Source organism: Dendrobates tinctorius, unplaced genomic scaffold (genome assembly GCF_039654945.1).
Source record: "Dendrobates tinctorius isolate UK_male_01 unplaced genomic scaffold, ASM3965494v1 ptg000173l, whole genome shotgun sequence".
In the NCBI taxonomy this organism is placed as follows: Eukaryota; Metazoa; Chordata; class Amphibia; order Anura; family Dendrobatidae; genus Dendrobates; species Dendrobates tinctorius.
In genome coordinates this window covers 812,729-825,207 of record NW_027361840.1, presented here as the reverse complement: position 1 = coordinate 825,207, position 12,479 = coordinate 812,729, and the positions used below count along the sequence as shown (strand labels likewise).

General features: G+C 46.7%; 1 long non-coding RNA gene across 7 annotated transcripts in view; it reads left to right on the top strand.

Annotated features, from left to right (window-relative positions):
* LOC141053943 (uncharacterized) overlaps positions 1 to 12,479 on the top strand; it is a 164,120-nt gene extending 151,641 nt beyond the window's left edge. For all 7 annotated transcript variants that reach the window (XR_012221288.1, XR_012221287.1, XR_012221285.1 and 4 more), the window contains one exon: positions 11,108 to 12,479. This is a non-coding gene — a long non-coding RNA (uncharacterized lncRNA). The remainder of the gene's footprint in view (positions 1 to 11,107) is intronic.

Genomic DNA, 12,479 nt, shown 5'->3' with positions numbered 1-12,479 from the left:
TCTCCTTACCTTGACAAGCCACAGCTGGCATGTCACTCTCCGCAAGGAGAAACCTTACTTCTTAGACCCTAGTCCAGAGCCTCTCACCTTGCCAAATCAGATCTCATACTTTGCACTGACGAGAGCCAACAGCTCGAAACACCGTGTCTGCAAATTGAGATTCTGATTTGGCTTGTATCCTAAGTCATACTACAAGACTCGTTAAAGGGTTGATTGTGACTTGTAGGATCGCTACTACCAATAGGTGGCGCTGTAGAGTAAAAGTCCTCTTTCTTTCTGAAGAGGCAATTTGCATATTATTTTCCCAGAGGAGCATTGCACGGCGAATAAGTCTCCTTACCTTGACAAGCCACAGCTGGCATGTCACTCTCCGCAAGGAGAAACCTTACTTCTTAGACCCTAGTCCAGAGCCTCTCACCTTGCCAAATCAGATCTCATACTTTGCACTGACGAGAGCCAACAGCTCGAAACACCGTGTCTGCAAATTGAGATTCTGATTTGGCTTGTATCCTAAGTCATACTACAAGACTCGTTAAAGGGTTGATTGTGACTTGTAGGATCGCTACTACCAATAGGTGGCGCTGTAGAGTAAAAGTCCTCTTTCTTTCTGAAGAGGCAATTTGCAATCTGAAGATATACATTCTTCATATAGTACCCTGAGGATAGGGGATGTAATAGGGACAGCACCGCGCAGGATCTAAGTGCAATATTAAAAATGTCCCAAATAGAAATGCAAAGCTGATGCACTCACCAAGTTGAGATTGAAGGAACAACGTATTGACCCTGGGGGAATGTCCCAAACCAAGGTCCTAATTAATCGGTTGTCATCTGCTGAGGCATGCTGAACCTTGTAGTGACTAATTTGCATGTAAGAACCTTTTTGTATTTATACCTACCTATAGGGTTATTTATTGTTCCTTCATGTCCGTGTTTACTTTCTTTGCGGCAGCTTGTCACCCTCTTTTTTGAAGGCCTGTTACCCTGTCTTATTAATGTTCTCATTTTTTAATATATTCAATAAAGAAAAATTTTTTAACAATTTATATTTTCTGTTATCTTCACTTTCTTTCCACATGGCATATATCATTGTGGAGTATGTTGAGCTCAGTATTGAAGTGACTTTGCCTAAAAGAAAGGACTAGGAGATTTATTAACATTTCTGTGTTTTGCAAACAGATTGTCCGCACCTATTATATAATGGATATAAAAGCCAGGGAAAAATCCTGGCAAAGTAAGGCTTCTGACCTATTCAGACAGGGGGGCTCCAATGCTACCCAGAACACAACAGCTATGAATAAGGACTTAATTAGACAATACAGGAATGCCCTGTATAAAAAAAAACAAGATTATGGTGGAATATTATTATTATTATGCATTTATATAGCGCCATTTATTCCATAGCGCTTTACATGTAAAAAGGGGAAATATAGACTGTTACATGTTACAGAACCACTCAGCCCCCCAGAAAATGTTGTGCAGTTATATGTATATATAATAGGTTCCATGTGAGATGCATGTCCCTAATGTATCAGCAGTGTCCACCCTCCCCCCACCTTTGTAATTCCCACAGTAAACATCCACAGGCTCCGGCCACCTGCGGCTTTTGTAATGCATGTCTGGCCTGCCGCTTTTCTATTGGCCGGACCTCTGTATCTGTGTGATGTATTCTGTGTCCTGTGAGTAAAGTGATGTCAGACTGGAAATACGTGGAGAAGCAGTGATCTTTTATATGTGCCCATGTAACCAAGGAATTCCAGCCAGAGTCATTCATTCAGACTCCAGCCAACGCAGAGCGGACCTCCGAAAATACGGGGTGGTACTGAAAGAGGTACCCCAGCTTGGAAGACCCCGTTACACTGGTGGCAGCAGTGGGATTTGATACCCCTTCTACAGGAGGAAAGGAATGAATGGAAAATAACTATCAGAAGTTAAAGAGGACTACATTAAAAGATCTGGTGGAAGCCCGAGGGTTGATCGCCAGCAACAAAACAAAAGCGGATTTGATAGCAGCCATCATGGAACACGACAGTGCAGTGCCCCCCAATGTGAACGTGGAGGAGACCGAATTCCAGAGGGAGGTAAAGAGCAGACTGGCGTTCTATGGCCCAAACCTTGCAGTAGAGATCATACGAGAGGTGATGGCTGATGTGCGTACTGATCTGAAGGAAAAGATGGCCGAGCGGACCAGGATAGAGCTAGCCAAGATGGAGATGGCAGAGCGGACCAAAGTGGAGCTGGCCAAGATGGAGATGGCAGAGCGGAGAGAGGAGAGTCAGCAAGTAGGGGGAGCTCTGGCCTTCAACCAGGTACCTTCAACAGTAAGCCACAAAATGATCCAGTATAATGCCTTCCGACAGTTGGGGGAGGCAGAGGAAGACATTGATGGCTTTCTGCAGGACTTTGAGCGGCAGTGTGCCCTTCATCAAGTAAAGCCGGAGGAACGGGTTCAGATTCTGGCCAGCAAGCTGACAGGCCAAGCAGCGGACGCCTATCGCACGGTACCCGATGAGGACTGTATGGACTATGAGCAGATCAAAGAAGTGATCTTGGCCCGGTATGCGCTGACACCAGAGGCCTATCGCCAAAAGTTCCGCGGACTTATAAAACGCGTAACCGATACCCACTCTGAATGGGCCTGTAAATTACGGCGGTCACTGCTACAGTGGGTACAAGGGAGCCAAGCAACCACTAAGGAGGACGTCCTCCAGCTCTTCCTGTTAGAACGATTCTTTAATGGACTAAACCCCGAGACACAGGAATGGCTTCAGGACCGGCGGCCAACGACTCTTGAGGAAGCCGCTCGTCTGGCTGATGAACATCGTGATGCCAGGAGGCCGCAGTTCTCCGGATCAAAGGTGGTCACTAGGGGCCCGCCCATGGACCTGGAGGGCCCGAAACCACCGAAGATTGTAGGGGGATCAGCTAGAAACCCGGCCTACCACAGTCCCCCTGGGGCGCGATGCCACACTTGCCATCAGCTGGGCCACCTGCAAAGACAATGCCCCAACCGGACTCAGCATACCCAGTGGCCAAAGGCAGGAACAGCTACCTTCAGCCAGGCTGCTGTTACCAAGGCGAAGCTGACCCGGCATTGGGGGCTACGACTAACCAAGGGGTGGAAGAGATGGAGGAAGTGCTGCATGAAGTAGTCCCCGGGCAGATAATCGACAACAGCATCGACAGGTCGTGTGGGTTAATGGGAAACGTATGCAGTGACTAAGAGATTCCGGGGCAACTTTGACCCTTGTGAAGCCTCATCTCGTCCGGGACCAAGAGAAGACGGACCGGACAGTGGCAGTCCGTGTAGCAGGGGGAGCCATACATCGACTACCCACTGCCAGGATTCACCTGAACTGGGGAGTCGGGGATGGCCTTGTTGAGGTCGGCTTGATGGAGGATTTGCCTGCAGTCGTCTTGCTGGGAAACGACTTGGGGCCCATGTTGTCTGCATTCTCGGTGGCCCCTCTGGCTGAGACATATCCAGTGACCACCCGGAGACAAGCTCGAGCTGCGGAGGAGGAATCACACTCAGAGGAGGCCCAGGTAAGACATTCCAGCCCTACACGTATTCCCATAGCCAGACACATTTCTTGGGCCACCCCAGATGAATTTAAGAGGGAGTTACTTGAGGATCCTTCATTAGAGGGATATCGTGGGAAGGCACAGGAGGGGAGCGGGGTACTGGAAGGGGAACAGTTTGTATGGAAGCAGGGACTCCTCTACCGGATCACAGAGCAGCACCATACAGGGACGAGCCCCACTATAAAACGACAGCTGGTAGTTCCCAAGAAGTATAGGCAGGAGTTACTGCGAATCTCTCATGATATACCCTTGGCCGGGCACTTCGGCGTCAGTCGTACCATGCATCATCTGACACAAAACTTCTTTTGGCTGGGGGTAACCTATGATGTTCGTCAGTACTGCCAGACCTGTGACAGTTGCCAGTGCATTGGCAAGAGGGGGGATCGACGCAGGGCCAAATTACGCCCCCTCCCCATTGTGGAGGAACCATTTAGCCGAGTAGCGGTCGATTTGATAGGGCCGTTAGCCAAACCCAGTCCGTCCGGGAAAAAGTATATATTGACAGTGGTAGATTATGCCACACGGTATCCAGAGGTGGTTGCGTTACCTAACATACTGGCAGAGACGGTGGCGGCCGCCCTGCTCCAGGTTTTCTCACGGGTTGGATTTCCCCGGGAGATTATCTCGAACCAGGGTACCCAGTTTACAGCAGAGGTGACCAACCAACGGTGGAAGCTGTGCGGCGTAAAGTCCATTAGAAGCGCCCCGTACCACCCGCAAACCAATGGGTTGTGCGAACGCTTTAACGGGACAATAAAACAGCTCATTGGGACTTTTACCAGGACCTACAGGGACTGGGAGAAATTCTTGCCACACCTCCTGTTTGCCTATCGGGAGGTGCCCCAAGAATCCACGGGGTTCTCCCCGTTCGAGCTGGTATACGGGAGACGGGTAAGGGGACCCCTAGACTTAGTGCTGGAACACTGGGAAGGGGAGGGCCTCATAGAAGGGGTACCTATTGTATCCTATGTGCTGGAATTCTGGGACCGCCTACAGGAGCTGACCCAGGTTGTACGTGAGAACCTGCAGGCGACCCAGCGGCGCCATCGCATATGGTACGATCGGAGGGCCAGAGAGCGCACCATGGAAATAGGACAGAAGGTCATGGTGTTAGAGCCCACTAAGAAGACTAAGTTTCAAGCTGCATGGCAGGGGCCCTACCAGGTAGTGGGGAAAATAGCCGACACAACCTATAATGTTGCCGATTGTGACGACCCCAGGGTTATCCGCATGTTCCATGTGAATATGCTGAAGCCCTACCGGGAGCGCCCTGAAGAGGTAGTGATCATGTGTGCACCTGAAGCAGAGGATTTAGCCAGACTTTCCTTGCCGGATGTCTTAGGGGAAAGGACTCCGTCTAAAACATGGGACCAGGTACACTTGGGTGAAGACCTAGGCCCCCGGGAGAGACAGCAGGAGGAGGCGTTGTTGAGGCTGCGACAGAGGATGTTTTCAGAGAGACCGGGGTACACTCGCCTGGCACAACACAAGGTTGAGACCCAGGATCAGACCCTCCCTGCGACAAAACCCCTTCCGCGTTCCTAAGGGGACGAGAGGGGATGCGACAAGAGATACAAGAGATGTTGCGTTTAGGGGTCATTGAAGAGTCAGATAGTCCCTGGGCATCCCCCGTAGTGTTAGTGCCCAAGAAGGATGGGACTACACGGTTTTATGTAGACTATCGTAAGCTCAATGAGAAAACAGTGACGGATGCATACCCCATGCCGCGTGTGGATGAGTTGTTAGACCGGCTGGCGGGGGCAAAGTATTTGACCACCATCGATCTATGCAAAGGCTACTGGCAGATTCCCCTTAGTCCTGACGCTATTCCCAAGTCGGCATTTGTCACCCCGTTCGGCTTATTCCAGTTTCGAGTTATGCCATTCGGGATGAAGAATGCCTCGGCGACCTTCCAAAGGCTGGCTGACCGGCTTCTGGATGGTCTCCAGGACTATGCTTGTGCCTACCTGGACGACATCACCATCTACAGTGCGACATGGGAAGAGCATCTAAATCACCTAGAAACAGTATTGGACAGGATCCACCAGGCCAGAATCACCCTGAACCCAAACAAGTGTCACGTGGGCAAAGCAGAGGTTCAGTATTTAGGGCATTGGGTGGGAAGTGGGAAACAGCGACCAGAACCAGCCAAGATTCAGGCCATAGCCAAATGGCCAATCCCACACACTAAAACCCAGGTCATGGCGTTTCTAGGGACAGCGGGGTATTACAGGAAATTTGTTCCCAATTACAGCAGCGTAGCCAAGCCCCTCACTGATCTGACCCATAAGAACCAACCCCGCCAGGTAACCTGGACCTCAGAGTGTGAGGAAGCCTTCCGCCAACTAAAGGACGCCCTCCCCAATACCCCTGTATTGGCCGCACCCGATCCAACTACACGTTTCCTTGTTCATACAGACGTTTCTATGTTTGGATTGGGAGCAGTACTGAGCCAAGTCGGGCCGGACGGCCAAGAACACCCGGTAGCTTACCTGAGTTGGAAACTACTGCCCCGTGAAGTAAGCTATGCGGCCATCGAGAAGGAGTGCTTGGCGGTAGTATGGGAACTCAAGAAGTTGCAACCATATTTGTATGGACGACAGTTTTCCCTCCTAACGGACCATAATCCCCCAGTCTGGCTTAATTGGGTCTCTGGAGACAACGCCAGATTGCTGCGGTGGAGTTTAGCCCTACAACCTCTGGACTTCACCATCCACTACAGACCCGGCAAACAAAATGGTAACGCCGATGGACTAAGTCGACAAAAGGAACTTGTACCAACCCCATAAACTTCGGTCATCCCCAAACCGATCCGTTGAGGATCAGACTGTGTATGCCGATCGCGTCGCTGAAAAGGGGAGCTGTGTTACGTGTTACAGAACCACTCAGCACCCAGAATATGTTGTGCAGTTATATGTATATATAATAGGTTCCATGGGAGATGCATGTCCCTAATGTATCAGCAGTGTCCGCCCTCCCCCCACGTTTGTAATTCCCACAGTAAACATCCGCAGGCTCCGGCCACCTGCGGCTTTTGCAATGCATGTCTGGCCTGACGCTTGTCTATTGGCCGGCCCTCTGTATCTGTGTGATATATTCTGTGTCCTGTGAGTAAAGTGTTGTCAGACTGGAAATACATGGAGAAGTAGTGATCTTTTATATGCGCCCATGCACTCAGAGGAATTCCAGCCAGCGTCATTCATTCAGACTCCAGCCAACGCAGAGCGGACCTCCGAAAATACGGGGTGGTACTGAAAGAGGTACCCCAGCTTGGAAGTCCCCGTTACATAGACAAGTACAATAAACATGTGTAGGACAAGGGACACACAAGTACATAAAGAGAGAGGACCCTGCCCGCGAGGGCTCACAGTCTACAGGGATGGGTGAGGATACGGTAGGAGAGGGTAGAGCAGGTCGTGCGGTGGTTCAGTAGACCGAGGATCATTGCAGGCTGTAGGCTTGTGGGATCAGGTGGGTCTTCAGGTTCTTCTTGAAGGTTTCCGTTGATGGTGAGGGTCTGATGTGTTGCGCCAAGGAGTTCCAGAGTATGGGGGAAGCACGGGAGAAGTCTTGTATGCGGTTGTGGGAAGAAGTGATAAGGGGGGAGTAGAGAAGGAGATCTTGAGAGGATCGGAAAGATCAGCTCTAGAGAACTATATGGACCGTCAAATTATACCACGTGGGTTACGGGTACAACTATACCCATCATTTGAATTGGAGGATGATGTCTTAATCAAACGTTGGATTTCAGCAGCAACAACATGCTCTTTGGAATTTATCCAAATTATCATCGATAAGAATACAGCATCATTAAAAATTATCGATGATGACATTGATGAGCTTGAGAAACTCATACTAAAAGACATACCAGTAGAAAATGTTGACAATATTTTGGTTGACATCAATAAGGATGCTGACAAATGGGAGAATGAAGTGTGTCAGAATAAAATTAAGAAATTCCAAAGGGATCTTAATGATTATGACACCAATAAAATATATCGCTGGCAAAATAAAAAAACCAAGCAGCCCAACAAAGGTAATGGAGGAAAAGACAACTCAAGATCCACTCGCTATAAAAGTCCCTCTGAGAGTTCAGCACCCTCAGTGTCAGACAACAACACATAAGCGATGGTGAAACCAACCATAGTGAGACATCCAGCATAAGACCTACACCACGGAATGACAAAAGACTTCCAGATATAGTTACAAGATCAAGTCATCATATACAAGGCAACCAATTTAAAGTAATCAATCTTTCTGAACATATATTAACTGATGTTCAGGTTGAGCTCCTGGGGAAGGGTCTGACTTTCTCACCTTCATGTCGCTTAGACACATTCACGACGGTGAGGGATCTACACCTATTCACCAGGAAGCTCATTCTTAAAAAAAAATCCACCACAAAAACTGCCTTGGGGAAATCACGGGTACAAAAGAGGAAGAAGAAGCCCTAAGGAACTTGGAAGATTTATTACAGGAAAACACCGAGTTTAAGGTAATTTTCCACATGAGATCTTTAACAAATCTAAAAAATTTCCTCCAATGGGCACATGTTCGGCTGTTGAAATTTTTTACTAAGGTCCTTACTACGGAAATAGAAGCCCTTCAGCCAAAACCTTCATGGTCTTCCAACTTGAATAGGGAATAAAAACAGGCTCTCATCAATCTACAATCGCTACAAAATGTAGTATTTAAGCCGGCAGACAAAGGGGCAATGTAGTTATATGGCCTACAGTACTATATGAAAAACAAGCACACAAACTACTTAACGCCCCCTGTTGTGAGTTCATTCTCCCCTTCACTACTGAGGCCCGAGGAACTCCCTCTTGTGGTGAAGAAAGGTAGTGAGCCTGATTGTCAAACACCTGGGGCTGATGATGATGACTGGCTGAGTGGAGTTAATGACTGGATATAAGGCTGCCGACGCCCTTCTGGCCTGCGGGTGATTTCTCTGTGAACTTCTTGGAAACCAGTCTGATTCCTGCTCATCTAAAGCTAAGATTTCTGCTTTGCCTTTTTGCATTAGTGTTTTGTTTTCCTTGCTTTTCTGGATTCTGCCATTCCCTGCTGGGGTGAGCTGAATCTCCTTTTGCCTGTTGCTCTGTCTTCAGAATATTCCTGAGTACTGACATAGCTTTTTTGAAGCCTAGCGTCTTCAGGGCCTTTTTTACTGTCAGTTTGTTGGCTCTTATTTTCATAGGGGTTTTCATGGATTGCAGACAGCAGCCTTCCTGTCCTTTCCTATCTAAGCTAGCGTGGGCCCCATCTTTGCTCAGTCTATCTTTCTGTCTGTGTTTTGTTCTTTCTTCTTGCTTCACCGTCATTATATGTGGGGGGCTTCCTTTTACTTTGGGGTCTGCTCTGGGGCAGTTTAGATTTCCCTTTCTGTCTTTAGGCTATGTAGTCCTCTGACTGTGATCGAGGGGCCTAGGGCATCGTAGGAGCCCCCCACGGCTACTGCTAGTTGTGTTGATAGGTTCAGGGGTCTGCAATCCGATAGCTGCCAACTTCTCTGGTTTTCTGGACTTAGCTAGCATTTCTATTTTTGCCTCCTACGGTGACTCAATCATAACAGCCCCCCCTATGCTATAGAAAACTTCCGTATAATCCTCTTTCAAAATATCAAGCTGAACTTCTCTCCATTGTGGAGAAAGCCTTTGAATCAGGTATTATACCCAAAAACATGGTTGAGACTATACGCAATCTTCGTCCAAAACTACTGACACTATATGTGCTTACCAAATTACACAAAGACCCGGTGAACCCTCCCGGAAGACCCATCATATCTGGAAATGGTAGCCTCTGTGAGATCGTTGCAAATTTTATTGACCATTACCTAAAGCCCTTGGTAGGCACACTTCCATCTAACATCCAGGACACAACAACAGCCTTACAAAAACTAAACCATGTATACCTCGAAGAACACATGATAATGGTAACTGCTGATGTTGAGGCATTGTATACCTCCATCAGGCACGAGGATGGCATTAAAGCTGTGTCCTGGTTTCTTAGAAATAGCAACATTGAATTGGACATGATTGAATTGATTTTATGCCTCCTTGATTTTGTGCTCAATCATAATGTTTTTACATTTGATAAACAAATTTATCTACAAACACAAGGCACTGCAATGGAGGCTTCCTGTGCCCCATCATATGCTAACCTATTCTTAGGGGCATGGGAAAGGGACTTTTCTAAAGTGATTTGATTCCTGGAATACATAATGTACAAGGGTGGTTGAGGTACATCGATGATGTATGATTTATATGGGACGAAATAGCTGACACCCTCCATACCTTAATGAGCAAATTAAATGAAAACAGTCTTAACATCAAATTACTATATAAATTTGGCAGAGAATTGGATTTCCTGGACCTTAAACTGGGAGTGTCTGTTGATCGGATGATTAATACAAATTTATGTGGGAAACCCACAGCCACCAATTCCCTGCTACATGCCACATCATCCCACCCACCTGCAACAGTCAGGGGTATACCAACCGGTCAATTCCTAAGAGCCAAACGTATCTGCTCCAAACCGTCAGATTTTGAAGACCAAGCCGTGGATCTTACAAAAAGATTCCTAAACCGTGGTTATAGTAAAAGAAGCATTAAAGACGGATACAGATGGGCAAAACAAGCGTCGAGGGAACATTTACTCTACTCAGCCTCAAAAGATTTCAATAAAAATGATAATCAAGTGAGATTCATCTCCACTTTCAACAATCAGTGGGAGGAAATCAAAACACTATTACAAAAACATTGGAATATTTTACTAACAGATCCAGATTTGCGCAAAATTCTTCCCTCTGGTCCTTCTGTCGTAGCCAGAAGAAGCCGTAATTTGGGAGACATTCTAGTCCATAGTCACTATGACCCCCACCCGCTAAGCCTCAAACGACCATTATCAAAAGGCTTCTTCCCGTGTGGCCTTTGCAAAGCCTGTGTTACTATGAAAAAAATCACATTCCTTCTCTAATGCTGATGGATCAAAAAATGTTGAAATTAGGAAACAACTCACCTGCGCATCCCAAGGTGTTATATATCACGCCACCTGCTCCTGTAATTTAATTTACATCGGTCTAACCACTCGGGAGCTAAAAATCCGGGTAAGAGAACACATTCAGGATATTGAGAAAGCCAAGTCAATAGATGATTATTCTCTCCTGAAAACTTTGCCCCGCCACTTTAAAAGTTACCACAATTCGAATCCCAAAAATCTTGTCTTTAAGGGTATTGATCAAATTAGTTTGGGAATATGTGGCGGTGATCTGGGCAAATCCCTGGCCCAGCTAGAAAGTGGATCTACCGGTCAGGCACCATCACCCCATATGGCCTTAATGAGAACTTTGGCTTTAATTCCTTCTTATAATCCAATAAAATATAGCATTTCTGGGTATGGAGCTTTTTAAGGTGTCTTTTTATGTCTTTTATGCATTTTTAGGTTTTTTCCTTCCCACTTTTTCTTTTGCTTTATCCAAAAAAATTGTGGTCTTACTCATTTTAATTCTTTATTTCATCCCAAGGTGCTCGGTTTCTATGTTGCCTCCTGATGACACCTTTCACCTACTCTTCTAAAAGCCATCATTTCAGGAGAAGATCATGATCCGGGACAGAGTGATAAAGAAGATGAAAATAATAACTGATTGTGGAAGAAAAAATATGGACACTTTTCTCACTTTTTTTTCATTCATTGCACATGTTCCCTATTTTTTTTTATTTATATTTAAATGTGTATTTTCAGCCCCATGTCTTTTGCGTAGTTTATGCTTTTCCTTCGGTATGTATCATGTATATACGTGTGTACATATATCATATTATTAATATTTATATGTTATCCTTGCCTTGTGTCCAGCATGTAATGTTTTATGTATACACAGCTTTGTGTTCACACTCGTTAGGTCACCTTCACATTCACCTCATGCAGGTCATTTATGCTCATTTCCCTTTTTGGTATAGTAATATACCTCTTCTATTCATAACTCGCCCCTAACAGGTCCTTCACGTACACACGCGGGTCCATTCCTCGTCATCCACACACACCGCCAGCTTCACTCCTCCTCAGTTCACTTCTCTCATTTACATATTTTTGTGTCCGGTCCCTTCCTACAAGTCCAGTCGAGTTTATATTTCTATTCCCAGTGTCTAATGCGCACACGTTAGCCCTGTATCCTCCTACTGACCACCGGACGGGCTCTGAACAGTGACACGCAGTGTGCGTCACCTGCGCGCCACAGAGCGCATCTGCGGAAGTCCCCTTAGCAAAAGGAGGCGGGACTTCCTGACGTGCGCTACAACAGACCAATGGAAGCTCCTCCACACTCCTTCCCGGTATCTAGCACCTCGGCATAAATATTCCTCTGTCACCTCCTTATCTCCACGCCCCTGGAAGAAGCTACTTAGCGAAACGGCGCTCGTCAGGCGGGGGGAGATATCCTGCGGCAATTACCTTTCACTGGTGGATGCTGCACCTAACCCGGCCCACGTCTTACTATCCGGCACTAACCATCAGTCCTTTGCTTTATACATGAGCACATCCATTATAAACCTGTGACTCTGTGCGGCTCCATGGTGCATTCCTCCCCATTAACCCTACATTATACCCAGCTCTCTAACAGTCACATGTGCAATGCTGCTCCTTTTGCAGATACTCAGTAGTAACTAAACTATGGCTAATTTTTGTCTGCTGAGGCATGCTGAACCTTGTAGTGACTAATTTGCATGTAAGAACCTTTTTGTATTTATACACACCTATAGGGTTATTTATTGCTCCTTCATGTCCGTGTTTACTTTCTTTGCCGCAGCTTGTCCCCCTCTTTTTTGGAGGCCTGTTACCCTGTCTTTTTAATTTTCTCATTTTTTAATATATTCAATAAAGAATAATTTTTTAACAATTTA